The following is a 13,623-nucleotide window of genomic DNA, read 5'->3' as shown; positions in this document are numbered from 1 at the left end:
CAGTGTTTATGAAGCCTAACGGCGTTATAAATTTCTGAAAAATTCAAACGTACAGTTCTGCTGTCACTTCGGACATAAATGAAGGCAGAAAACTAAACAGCAACAATGGTTTCTAAAGTTGGGCTAGCTGGGATACAATAATGTGCTACTTGGTGGCTAGTTATGGCGGTATGGTTAGGATAATACAAGCATATTCACACAGTGAAGCGGGAGGATGAACTCTAACTTATTTCTCCTCAATAAAAGTTAGCGTGATGGTTCCTGATGGACAGAGACAAATGCAATCGCATGGCAAGAAAAAGATGCTGAAAACAAACTTCGGTCAAGAGAAGATTTGAGATGATCCATCCCTAGTACAAGGTTAGTCCCTAATATACTACGAATATATACACGTTACTGGCAGCACGGTGGCACGGTGGTTAGCACTGTTACTGCACAGTAAGAAGGTCCTGAGTTCGATTTCACCATCATGCAGTTTGTGGGGACAGGTTAATTGATTAATCCAAATTGCCCATAGGTGTGAATGTGAGTGCGAATGGTTGTCTGTCTCTGACAGACTGGCGACCTGTCCAGGGTGTACCCTGCCTCTTGCCCTGGGACAGGCTCCAGTGCCCCCCGTGACCCTGAAAAGGATAAGCGGAAGTGGATGGATGAATATATACACATTAATATCCTTTGGATTCTTCGCTATCAAAAATTCCTGATCCTGAGCTTCATATACCCATTTAAATCTTTATAAGCCTCAGAGTGTATTTTCTCACCAGTTAAAATATTGTTAAAATATGTCTGGCAAATCCTGAGTCGATGGGCTGTAGCTACATCGTAAGGTTTTAAAACTGAGCTTTAAAACGTGCTGCAGAATAGTGCTAATATAAACCCAGAGAGGCCAGACTATTTTTAGGGGCTATTTCAGATTAAATAGAACGAGACACGAAGCATTAAAACACATTAAAAAGACAACAGCCTTAAAGAACACAGTGTAGTTGGGATCCAGTAGCATGGTGTATATGTCATCACTTAACAGCTGGACTGCATTCACATAACTTGGGTGTCCACGCCTCCCGTCTGCCTGCATAGCCTGCGGCTTGGTGACAATACCCCATCAGCATTTTACAGCTGAGGGGGAAAAACTGGTATTAGAGGAAATGCCGGTGTATTAGATCATAATTTGGAGCGTAACTGCATTAGTTTATAAAAGAAACAACAATTAATATTCAGTGATCTCAACCAAAACCTTTGTGAACTGTATCACTAGTACGAACTTCAACAGCTCATAAAAAATTATATTATGTACTGGAATATAGGTAAACACAGGTAAATGTGACTGTCCTGAAGCCAAAATATTTAAAGAATTCTTACTCACCATGGTAGACACATCATATGTCATTACTAGGACAGTCTCCAATATCTAGTTGGGAAGAAAAAGTTAATTAAGCATGGAATAGAGCCTACAGTATATTTTACAATTAAATTCATTTTAAATTAAAAATATTTGAAAACATTGCATGCTATTTCCTTACAACTCTATATTCATTCTTACAGAAATTATTTTTAATAAACTTATACCTGTATCTTATATTCAAAGGCTTCACAAATAATCAGTAAACATGATCAGTACATCTAAGAACAAACTTGTCTTCTCTGTACTTCACTCACACTTTTTTTAACATCTACATTGTGAGCATCTCGATTCACTATTGTATGAAAACTTTTTCCTGTATAAAACGCAAACAGCTTAACCATTGGCTTACATACTTGTCTGTCATCAAAGAAAAATATCATTATCACTATCATTATTTTTAAGCAGGGTTAACAGACACATTTTATGTAAGTTGTATTTGACTATACTATGACTGTGTTCAAATCAACATGACTGATGCCTCTCTGGGAAAAAGTCATCCACCGAAAAGAAAGACTGTCAGAGTTGAGAGCATGAGCACCTGCATTGTCGCCTGCGTCTGCCACTACTATATTATCTGACTGGGGACAAGTGGGCTCAGCCTGGAACGAAAGAGAGAAAAATTAAAAACGATGCTTCACTTAGTGGAGCACACCGTTGCCTTGGATTTGAAACAAACAACACAACCAACCTACCTTGCATGAAGAACTCCCTCCTTCTTGGTTGTACATGCCCTTATCTTGTTGCACATTCTTAATCTTCTTCTTTACACACAAAAACACGATTAGGAGTGCTGCAGACACACATCAAAAAGATGGTAAGAACACAGTGTGCACCTCGTGTTTGTGTTTTAAACTGGCATTGCCATGGGTACCAGAAAATCCCCTAAGTGGCACTTTAAAGCTGGCTGTAAACCAGAAGAGCTTTCATTGTGTGGTTTTTTCCCATATTTCTAACGTGTCAATTTATTTGTTGTGATTTATTATTAATCAGACCCAAATTTGTTTTAAATGACAAATTTATTTAAGACGGAGTGATTTACGTTAGTCTGTGATAGTATGTGTTAACATCCGCTCATAGATCCTACCTGCCGGATCTTCTTTTCATTGATATTGTTGTTATGACTGATGAAGCCGAGCTGGTGAGTTTCTGTGTTGATTAAATAATGTGTTAAAGTCATAAATATGACTATTACTAAGCTGTACTATCATTAATAGGGTTGCTTTGTTAATGTTGTATGGTTGTTTATTTTGTCTCTTTCAGTTGATTACCTGGCTTCTGTAAAGGCACAGTTACTGTACTGGTGTTAGCTTACGCTTGTGCAATACAGCTTATAAAAAGCAGTAATCAGATGTCCGAGCCTGAGTACGACACAGTTTCATCTGTTAAAACACACCCTTACGGTGGGAGTTTACTAAATTAAAGGTAGTTAGCTTAGTAAAAACCGTACAGTAATCAACACTTAGCCAGTCCCCGCGACGGAGAAGCGGAGGAGGGTCTGTGTCGACTACGGAGAATCCAGCGATTAGACGGAGCCCGGCCGATTGTCACGGCCGATCGACGTGACTTCGCTCTCAAAACACCGTTGAGCCCTCGTACGTGAGAGACTGTGTGTGGATTTCTTTGCTGGGACTATTAGGGCGCTGGCATAGGATAAACCAGCCGCCGAAAACGAACTTTTAATTCAGTTACTAGCCGCTAAGCGACCGGAAGTGGGTCGCCGCCATCTTTGTTGAGGGCAAAAGGAATAACGCCGGTAATAAAACGAGGAGAGAAGTCAGTATGACATGCCGAGAAGAATTAAAGAAAAGGCGGTCCTCTGTGCAAGCAGCTTTTACTAGGAAGGCCAATTCCATTGTTTTTAACATTGACCTTCTGACTGAACATGACCTCATGTCTGAATGTAGGACACTCAAAGACAGTTATAATGAGGTTTGTGATAGCAGCTTTGATTACATTGCTGCTATGGAAGAAGAAGATGCAAGTGGGTTTGCAGCAGAAATAGCTGAAGTGGAGAAGAAGCTGCAGGACTGCCGCTCAAAATACCGGACCACAGGAATGAAACTAAAGGAAGCATCATGGTCCCGTTGTGCATCAGGTCAGTTTGACAGTCTAAGAGTTGACCTAAAAGATGCGATTAGCCAGGTGGAGGCGCTCAAAACAGGTCAAACAAAACAGGATCAGTTTGATTCAATGCTCACTGCTGTGGAAGGCAGAGAGGAAGCTCTAAGTGAGTTTGTGCTTAAGTGGGATTGTTATGTTCCAGAGAGAGAGGTGAATGTTATGCGAGCTTGTCTCAAAGAGCTCAAGGAAAGGAGGAGAGTAGCTATGGTGGTGCTGGCTACCACTCTGGATGGAAGAAAGAGATCTGGGTGTGGCGACATTAGGAGCCGGACTAGCAGTGAAGGTGAAGGCAGTGATGAAGGTGGCGCTGACGGTGGAGTGACGACCAGCACTAGCAAGCTCAGTGGGCCCACCGCGACCGGTGGAGATGATGGCCCAGCGCGTGGCAGTGGCGCGCTAGATGCTGACGTGGACCCTGCTGCATACCAAAGTGCTGCAGTGGACAGTAGTAACCAAGTCGTTAATGCAGGTGGTCCCGATGGAGCACGAGCTGCAAGTCCCTCCACTGTAACCCTTCAAGCGCCACCACAGGGACCACTATCCCAGAGACTCGTGAGTCCTGTGTTCAACCCTGGCCTTTCAAGCACGCCACACCAGCTTCGAGGAATACATGGTGTGAGACCCGATGGCACTGGGGCAGGACGGAGCACGTCAACCGTTTCTCAAGGGTCGCTCGGAACGAGGATCGCGCTCGCACCCCTGAGCCTACCAAAGTTCTCTGGGGACAGGAGGAGCTACTGGCGCTGGAAGAGTAACTGGGGAACCCTCCAAGCGTTAGCGGAACCCACAGGTTCCCCGGAGTGCAGGCTCTTCCACCTGATGGACAGTATTGCTGATTCAGTAAAACGTGAACTTAGGCTGTCTCACTGCCGTACTGCGAGCGAGGTTTTCCGGGTTTTAGAGGACTGTTATGGTGACGTATCACAGATAGCAGACGACATTGTACTTGAACTACAGGAGTTACCAGGCGTGCGCAACAACAAACCCAGAGAGGTTTTACAGTTGATCCAGGCTGTAGAGAGGGCGCTGTTGGACCTAATAGACCTAGGTTGTGAAGATGCCATAAAAAATCAGTTAGTGATCCGCTCACTTGAGAGTAAGTTGCCGGATAGTATGAAGGAAAGGTGGCTTTTGTACCGGTGTGATCCTGTCAACGATGTCAGTCCACAGAACCGGTTTGATAAGCTATGGCAGTTCCTGAAAGATCAGAAGACAGTTCTGGTGCAACTGGAGCAGTTGCAGTCCATCAGACAGTCTAATACTGCCAGGGCAGCTGAACCGAGCCCCCGTGAGAAACCAAAGGAGAGGCCAGATCGGAGGATGGAGAGACGTTCGTTCACCAAGGCTACTGCAAGCGAGACGAGAGGTGAGCTGTCACTGAATCCTTGCTGTTTGTGTGGTGAAGAGGGTCATACAGGGCGTTTATACCGCTGTAAGACGTTTAAAAAGGCCAACCCGTCAGAGCGGAGAGCTTATGTGAAAAGGACCAGGGTATGTCCCAGGTGTCTGGACTCCCATGGGAGTGATGACCCGTGTAGTAAAAACTTTCTATGTCGTAATGAGGAATGCAGAAGGGGTGATGCCTCATCGGATCACCATTTCTTCCTGTGTCTTAAAACCCCAACTAGGAAAGATACAACTAGGCAAGGGACCAAAGGGGGGAAAAGGAGAGAACCCCGTGGCCCAACGGAAGAGCAAGAGGCTGTGTTTGCTGGTCTAGGTCTGTCCCCGGAGCAGCTGGAGGCTGTTCGAAAGGCTTGCACAAACAAAGTGACTTCAAAGTTGTGTGCTAGCAGAGGCTCGGGAGATGAGAGTTGTCTGAAGGAGCTCCCGGTCCTCATGATGTTGTTGGACGTCACCACCAAGAGGGGAGACTGGATTGGAGCACTCATCGATTTAGCCTCTGACACGAACTACATCACCCACCAGGCAGCGGAAAGGCTTGGCCTGACTGGTGAACCAATCACCTTGGTTGTTCATGGTGTTGGTGGCATGGAGGCAAAAGTAGAGACAAAGAGATACCTGGTGAGCATAAAAGTAGCCACAAAGAAGGGGACATGGCGACTCCATGAGATGGTTTGCTATGGGTTAGAGGAGATTGCCAATGTGGGTCACGTAGTGGACTCGGAGCGCCTGGAGAAGTTCTTCCCAGGCTCACGTCGAACCGGGGAACTGATCCGCCCTGAAAAGATTGAGCTACTCATCAGCACCCGAGAGGGTCGTCTAGCCCCCCAGAGAATGATGAGGTGCGGTGACTTGGTTCTGTGGGATGGTCCGTTAGGGAAAACCATCAGTGGCGCACACCCAGATCTGTTTGAAGATGTGGAGGTGACTGCACGTTTCTCGTCAACCCATTTCGCGTGCTCCATGAAGACAGAGTCTCACAGAGTTGCGGCCCTTCGTAACTGTTACCCGAAACCAAAGAACGGCGTAGAGGTCGGTACCACGAATACATCCAACGCTGAGGTCATCAAATGGTTACAGTGGGACAGTATTGGTGCCGCCTGTGACCCCGTGTGTGGCGGTTGCCGCTGCGGGAAGTGCGCCCCTGGAGGGAAGGAAATGTCACTTGCTGATGAAAGAGAGTTGGAGATCATCAGAGGAGGTCTGACCTTCAAGCTGAGTGACAATCACAGTGACAAGCCCCATTGGGATGCTAAATATCCCTGGAAAGAAGACCCTGCGACCCTGCCTAACAACCGCAAAAGCTGTGGAGGCGACTTTCCTGAAGTCAGAAAAGCGCCTCGAGAAAGATCCGCTATGGAAGGCAGCTTATGCTAAGCAGGTGCGTGACATGCTGGCAAGGGGGCCGCTACCCAGCTTTCCCAAACAGTGTTGGACGAGTGGAAAGGAGCCGTGTGGTGGATAAACCATTTGATGGCGCCCAACCCACACTCCAACACCACGCCAGTGAGGCTCGTTTGGGACAGCAGCCAGGTGTACAGAGGTGTTAGTTTGAACAGCATCTTGATGAAGGGCCCAGATGTTCTGAATCCCATTAGGGCAGTGCTGCTCCATTTCCGAGAGGGAGAGCATGCGCGATAGGGGATGTCTCCAAAATGTATAACTCTGTGTGGCTGGAGGACCAAGAGGTGCATGTTCACCGCTTCTGTGGAGGGATTCCCGGAGGAGGACATCAAGGATTATGCTGTAGTGCGTGTGAACATGGGTGACAAGCCTGCAGGTTGTATCGCTCAGGTTGCCATGCGAGAGACCGCCTCCTGCCACAGTTTGTTAACAGGGTGGAAGAAAGACGTGTCATTGAAGAGGATACTTACGTGGATGACATCCTTGTGTCCCACAACGACCCTAAGAGACTGAGCGAGATCCTGGAGGGGGTTGAAACCATTCTCAAGTATGGGGGGTTTTACCTCAAGCCTTGGGTGCGGTCTGGCTTTAGTGGGAGGCAAGGTGATGTTCCTGCTGAACCCGGAACCATCATGTTGCCCAACCAGTTGCGGACCGAGGACAACAAGGCCTTGGGTGTGGGTTATCTTGTGGAAGAAGACAAGCTCTTCCTCATGGTGGCTATCAACTTCTCCACAAGAAAGAAAAAAATGCGTACTCAAGTAGACCTCACTGAGGAGAACATAGGGGAGAAGACGCCGAATCCCCTCACCCGTCGTATGCTGCTGAGTCAGGTAGCAGGGCTCTACGACCCCCTTGGTCTGGCGACGCCCCTGAAGCAGAAAGGTGTTATTCTTGTTAGAAGAGCCTTTCAGGAGGCCGGTATACTGACTAAGGATACATGGGATAAGCCACTGTCTAGTGAACTACGTGGGAGAGCGATTAAGCTCTTTAAGGAGTACGCGCGCTGAGTACCATCACCTTTCCCAGAAGTATTACGCCATCCGGCTGGGTGGGTAAACCCTGGGAATTACATTCTCTGATGGGAGTTGTGATTCATACGGAGCGGTCCTTTACCCGCGCTGGGAAACTTTTGAAGGATCAGGACTCGGCTCGTGGAGTCCAAGGCCAAATTGACTCCAATTGAACAAAAGGGAGATGCAGTCAAGGCAGAGATTTGTGGAGTTGTTTTTGCCACCGCCTGAAGGGGTACTTTCTGAAGTACAGTCGGTTGGAAATAGATCGTTGGTACCATTTTCTGGACAGTCAGACTGTGTTAGGCGCCATCCAACGAGAGAGTTACGGGTTCCGGACCTTCTTTGCCAATCGAGTGGGCGAGATACAGAAGGCCGGGCCTGTCACTGACTGGTGGTGGCTGCCTGGCCAGTTCAACGTGGCTGACCTGGTCACAAGAGGATGTTCCCCTGAGCAGCTTAGTGAGGACTCTTCATGGCAGACCGGTCCCATGTTCCTAACCAAGCCAATAGAGGAATGGCCCATAAAGTCGGCTGCAGAGGTGGCCTCTGGGACTCGAGAAGTCGTCAGTCGACTCCAAAGAAAGGCTTTTTCTGCCATCTTAACAAGGTCGCAGGAAAGGGTGCAGACTACACCAAATGACTTTGATAGCGTCAAAGCTGTGGTCGGCGCCCAAGTAAGTCCGGAGCTTTTACCATTCAGCAACAAGGTTACTTCTTTTGAGACTGTGGGGTCTTCTTCTGTTGCTCCTAGTGTCTGCAGGATCAAGGAGTACTGGGGTTCAGCCTTGATAAATCAAGTAGATCTTTCACGGTTCAATTCTCTAGCCAAGCTCTGTGGGGTCATGGCTTATGTCCGCAGAGCCTTGCGGTTTTGGTTAACTGGCGGGGTCAAACTGCTGCAGGATTAAAGTGGGAGGCAGTGCCGACGGCCCAGGAGCGGGTAGAGGCGCCAAGACTTGTGCCTCGCCGCTCAAGCGGGTGTGACTTTCCTCACGACGACGCTCAACCGCTTGGTTGTGCGCAAGGATAAAGCAACAGGGCTCATGATGTGCCATGGCCGGATTCAATCTGTTGAGGAGGAGAGGTCCGGGGTCCCTTTGATCCCCTACAAGTGTCAGTTAAGCTCTCTCCTCGCTGAGGATGCCCATCGTGTCAACCATGAAGGTGTTTCTGCCACCTTCTTCGGATGAGGAAGAGGGGCTGGGTAGTTCAAGGTCCCAGGACCGTGACGGAAGGTGATTGATTCGTGCATAAGTTGCAGAAAGTGCAGAGCCAAGCTATGCACTCAGGTGATGAGTGATCTTCCTCCCGCACGCACTCACGCCAGCAGCCCCTTTCGAGTACACTACTTTGGACTTGTTTGGTCCGTATTTTGTCAGAGACTCAGTAAGGCGACGAGTGAAGAAGAAAGTTTGGGCGTGGTTTTTAGTTGTATGGCCTCAAGAGCAGTTCATGCAGACATAGTTGAAGATCTGTCGACTGAAGGCTTTCTGAAGGCATACCAGCGGTTTACTGCCCTGAGGGGTCACCCCAAGAAACTCTGGTCTGACCAGGGACCAATTTTGTGGGAGCTAAACCCGCACTGAAGGAGCTCTATGATTTCCTTGGTAGTATCGACAAAGAAGAGATCCAGAGAAGGGCAGCTGTGGTTGGGTCTGACTGGATGTGGGAGTTTAGTCCAGCAGATTCCCCTCATCGGAATGGAGCGGCGGAAGCAGCTGTTCGCGTGTTAAAAAGGGCATTGGGCAACGTTGGTGAGGGGGGAAACTTGACTGCTCTGGAATTCCAAACCCTCCTCTATTTGGCGGCAAACCTCACCAATGAGAGGCCTATCGGGGCCGGAGCTCAAGTTCAGGAAGAAACTATAGATGTTGTGACACCAAACTCTTTGTTGTTGGGTCGGGCGGGGCCCAGGGGTGACAACATGGGGTTTGAGTTCCCTGCCTACCCATTCAGCCGCTGCGTGCAGTCCAGGTGGAAGTGGACAAGTTTTGAGGCGCTGGAGCCAGTTGGCCGGGCCGCACCTGTTTGTTCGGCAAAATGGCATGCCCCGGCGAGAAATGTCTCTGTTGGGGACCTTGTTTGGGTGGCAGATCAGAATGCACTTAGAGGCCGCTTCAAGCTGGGCCGTGTGGAGGAGGCAGATGCAGATGACCGGGTGTTGTTCGGGACGCCAAAGTAAGGATTTGTTGTAGTCGTCCCATCAACTGGTCCCAGGCAAGGAAGGACAGGGAACCATGTCATTCCACCATTCTCCACAGGGACGTAAGGAGGTTGGTGGTGTTACTGCCAGTAGAGGAGCAAGAGGGACGTGGTTCATCCCCCTGAGTACCCGAGGAATACTTACGGATTGGGGACCTTTTGGTGTGGAGACCAACTTGTTTAAAGACGGTTATGAGAGTTTTTTTTTGTTTTTGTTTTTTTTCTATATATGTGTATGCTACTGGTTTTTGTGGCCTACTTAGTCTGGCACGTAGCCCAAGTGGGAGGTGTGTGGTTTTTTCCCATATTTCTAACGTGTCAATTTATTTGTTGTGATTTATTATTAATCAGACCCAAATTTGTTTTAAATGACAAATTTATTTAAGACGGAGTGATTTACGTTAGTCTGTGATAGTATGTGTTAACATCCGCTCATAGATCCTACCTGCCGGATCTTCTTTTCATTGATATTGTTGTTATGACTGATGAAGCCGAGCTGGTGAGTTTCTGTGTTGATTAAATAATGTGTTAAAGTCATAAATATGACTATTACTAAGCTGTACTATCATTAATAGGGTTGCTTTGTTAATGTTGTATGGTTGTTTATTTTGTCTCTTTCAGTTGATTACCTGGCTTCTGTAAAGGCACAGTTACTGTACTGGTGTTAGCTTACGCTTGTGCAATACAGCTTATAAAAAGCAGTAATCAGATGTCCGAGCCTGAGTACGACACAGTTTCATCTGTTAAAACACACCCTTACGGTGGGAGTTTACTAAATTAAAGGTAGTTAGCTTAGTAAAAACCGTACATTCATATTACCAACATTGAGGTGCCCACAAGCTGCCAAAGAGAAGTTGATCAGTGACAAAAAAATGAGACCGTGCTCTGGAGTTTCTAATGTCTGACTATGATCAGCGTATTCCTAAAAAAAAGTTATTCTTTGACTAAATTTCAACCTGGACAAAAATGTTGTAACATTAACACCACATACTTACACAAAAATATAAGCAATCTTGCAGTAAGTGCTCCAATGTCAGCTGGTCCAAAACTTATTGAAGGTGGCTCTTTGCAAACATCATTTTCTTCACATTCACACACCATGAATTCCAGAGTATCATGTCCAGCTTTGTTCTGTTGGTCCATAATCACCAGGGGAATTGAATAGTTAAGATAAGGAAGTGTCTTCAGGCTAATAAGAAAAGCATCCACACCTGTGTGGGGAGAGAAGATAGAGTCAGGGTTTGTGGTTTTTTGCTTGAAATTTTTGTTTATTATATATTATAATGATGGTTTACATATATGTAAATGTACCAACCACATTCAGGTTCTATTTTCCATTGTTGCTTTAGAGTTTCATTATCCCCCAGAGAGAAGTAGAAGGGTCCACTATAAGGATCGGCATCTAGGTCCTTTGCACGCACCTTGACCTTGTTAACCTTGTTTCCACATATGACAGCGCTGTTGTTGACCAGCTCAGGAGTATTGTCATTGATGTCCGCCAGGTGGATCTTGACAGTGTATGTGCTTGTGGCTGGAGGTTTACCTTTGAAACCACAGCAAAATAGAAAAACTTTGATTCATTATTCCAAGCATTTCTATAAAAAAACCAATCCATTTAACTTTTGATTACAGTAAAGCTCCTTTGTACCGTCATCTATGGCAGCTATGAGGACTTTGTAAACATTCTTGACTCTCTGTCCATCTTCTTAGTTGATGTGATTTCTCCTGTTTTTTTATCAATGGCCACCCAGTCAGCTGGATCATCTAGGAGCACATACCTAAATGGAAATTGGAGAGTGGTTTATTTTTTAAGAATACATTATAATTCAAACAAAATCCTTGTCAGTCTCCACTTTACGTGATGGCCAAAGAACAGAGTGGAAATCCTGGATTCACTTTAGACTCAGTCGATGAGCCACTCAAGTACTGTAGCACAGTTATTAGTATATAATACATAATTATAGCTGCAGTTTACATCATGCATGTGTAGCTGGATATAGTTGAGGCAAAGGATGAGGATAATAAATAAAGTTAGGTGTGCACAGACTCCTAATGCCTATGCTGTGAAAAAAATTGTGTATTTGTTTATCAGAGGAATAGAGAGTAAGAACTAGCACATAATTAAAAAAAACTAAATTTGGCTCAACTTTTATTGTTAGGAAATATTTTTGCTTAAGAGAATAAGCTTTTTGCCTTAAAAACATATGGTTGCAGAAGTTGAGGTTTGGACACTGTTCCATGTTCATATCACATCTTACTTAGAAAATGGGAATACTCTATTGCCGCTCAACCAGAAATAACAACTAAATCCAAACAAGATATGGTTTTTATAGATATAGACACAGAAACCTTGATTGCACATTGTAGTGAAATCACACGTATATATGATTTTCAATGCATTATATTACTATATAAGTGTCTGAGCATACTTCTATTAAAAAGAAAAACTGCACAGTCATGCAAAATATTGCGTTATACACTTATATGAGCCTTAATAACCTTTATAGGGAGCTTGTAGAAACCTTACCTGGTATCATTAGAGTCAACATCATGAACCTTTGGCTTGAACAACACCTTTCCTGGCTCCTCTTCCTCCTTCAGGTACACGTCTGTATCACTGGTATCAATCATGTGTAGTATGATGCTGGTTGAATCGAACAGTGATGGGCAAACAAATAAGTCTTCAACATTCTTTACTCCAATCTGCAAGTTCACTAAAGTCGTATGTTCATAGTTCTTTGACTGAAAGAAAGTGTGTGCACAGACACAAATACACATACACGCACACACACACACAGTTTAATTAAATACTGGTGCATTATTATGCATTATGCATTATTATGTTTATTATAAAACATTAATGGACTTTAGCTTTGCCCAGAATAAAATAATTACGTTTATGAGTAAGAAAAGCAGAATTACCTTGACAATACTCAGGACACCCTCATTTGTTTCTGGATCAGTTTCAATTTTGTAGGTTCCTTCTTCATTCCCTGCAATTATGGAGTACTTGGCACGCCATGCATCAGTGTTAGGAGTATCTTTATCGTCCACAGCAACTCTCAAAATGTTATCACTGGTGGCCATTTCTATTGATTTACCATAGTACTAAAACGAAGGAAAAATTTCAAAAGTTTAATATGTGCGTCTCTTTAAAAGCACTTTTAGTAAGTAAAATAATTCGTACCTGTCTCTCCTTGAATGTTGGTTGGTGAGTGTTTGCATCGACAATGTTCAGGTTAACAACAGCAGTAGAGGACAGAGCCTTTGGCTTTGTTCCATGATCTTTTGCTTGTAAGATGATTTTATACTTTTTGCTTTCTGAAACATATAACATACAGTATATCTGACACATTTGCAAAGTCCCCATGTGTGCATTTGCATGTATATTTAACTTTTTAGCAAGAATATCTCAATGAATCTCACATCATAGTCAAAACATCCTTTCAAGACAAGTCGGGCCAGTCCTCCTTCGTATTGCTGCACAGCAATTTTGGGCACTGCTGGAGTCTGTGAAACCAACGTGATGTCAAATTCAGAGTTGGGTGTGTTTTCCTGATCTATGTCTGTGACCACCAGGGTAACTGGCAAAATCCCTTTAAAAAGTTGGATAAAGACAAACAAGGAGAGTTGGAGAGTAAATGTGGGATAAAGAAAATGTTTTCAGTCAGGAAAACATAACTATAGAAGTATGTAGTATGATTATAGAAGGATGAAATATGAGACTTTGGTTTGAAATTATTATACATTCTCTCAGAGAGTCTTAATATCAAAGTGCACACTATGAGTTATTTACAAAACAGCATACTCACCTGCTTGTATATTTTCCTTTACATCAACTGTTACTTCAGGAAGAGAGAACCTGGGTGGATTATCATTTATGTCTTGTATTTCAACATCAAATGCTAGTTCGTGGTCTAGTTTTTCACCCGTATTTCTGTCCAAGACATCAAAGTTGATCTGTGGTTTTAAAAAAAATACTCAAATAAAACATTTTGAATCCGTTAAAAGCATCAATATCAGTTGTGTTTATTATCAGATGAATTTATATTCCAGTATTAGCTCACATGATAA

At 44.7% G+C, this 13,623-nt stretch overlaps 2 long non-coding RNA genes across 2 annotated transcripts; both read right to left on the bottom strand.

The window, feature by feature from the left end:
• Positions 1 to 526: 526 nt before the first annotated feature.
• On the bottom strand, positions 527 to 3,335 carry LOC120435107. Its single transcript, XR_005609520.1, has 5 exons — positions 2,850 to 3,335; positions 2,095 to 2,192; positions 1,941 to 2,001; positions 1,364 to 1,408; positions 527 to 1,116 (listed from the first exon to the last, which is right to left on the bottom strand). It is a non-coding gene; the product is annotated as an uncharacterized LOC120435107 (long non-coding RNA).
• A 7,215-nt stretch (positions 3,336 to 10,550) lies between these two features.
• On the bottom strand, positions 10,551 to 12,142 carry LOC120435108. The gene is made up of 3 exons (XR_005609521.1): positions 12,077 to 12,142; positions 11,198 to 11,327; positions 10,551 to 11,092 (listed from the first exon to the last, which is right to left on the bottom strand). It is a non-coding gene; the product is annotated as an uncharacterized LOC120435108 (long non-coding RNA).
• Positions 12,143 to 13,623: the final 1,481 nt, after the last annotated feature.

This window comes from Oreochromis aureus, linkage group 20 (genome assembly GCF_013358895.1).
Source record: "Oreochromis aureus strain Israel breed Guangdong linkage group 20, ZZ_aureus, whole genome shotgun sequence".
Classification (NCBI taxonomy): Eukaryota; Metazoa; Chordata; class Actinopteri; order Cichliformes; family Cichlidae; genus Oreochromis; species Oreochromis aureus.
Note: the sequence above shows the minus strand (reverse complement) of the source record. Positions and strands in the feature narration are given on the sequence as shown.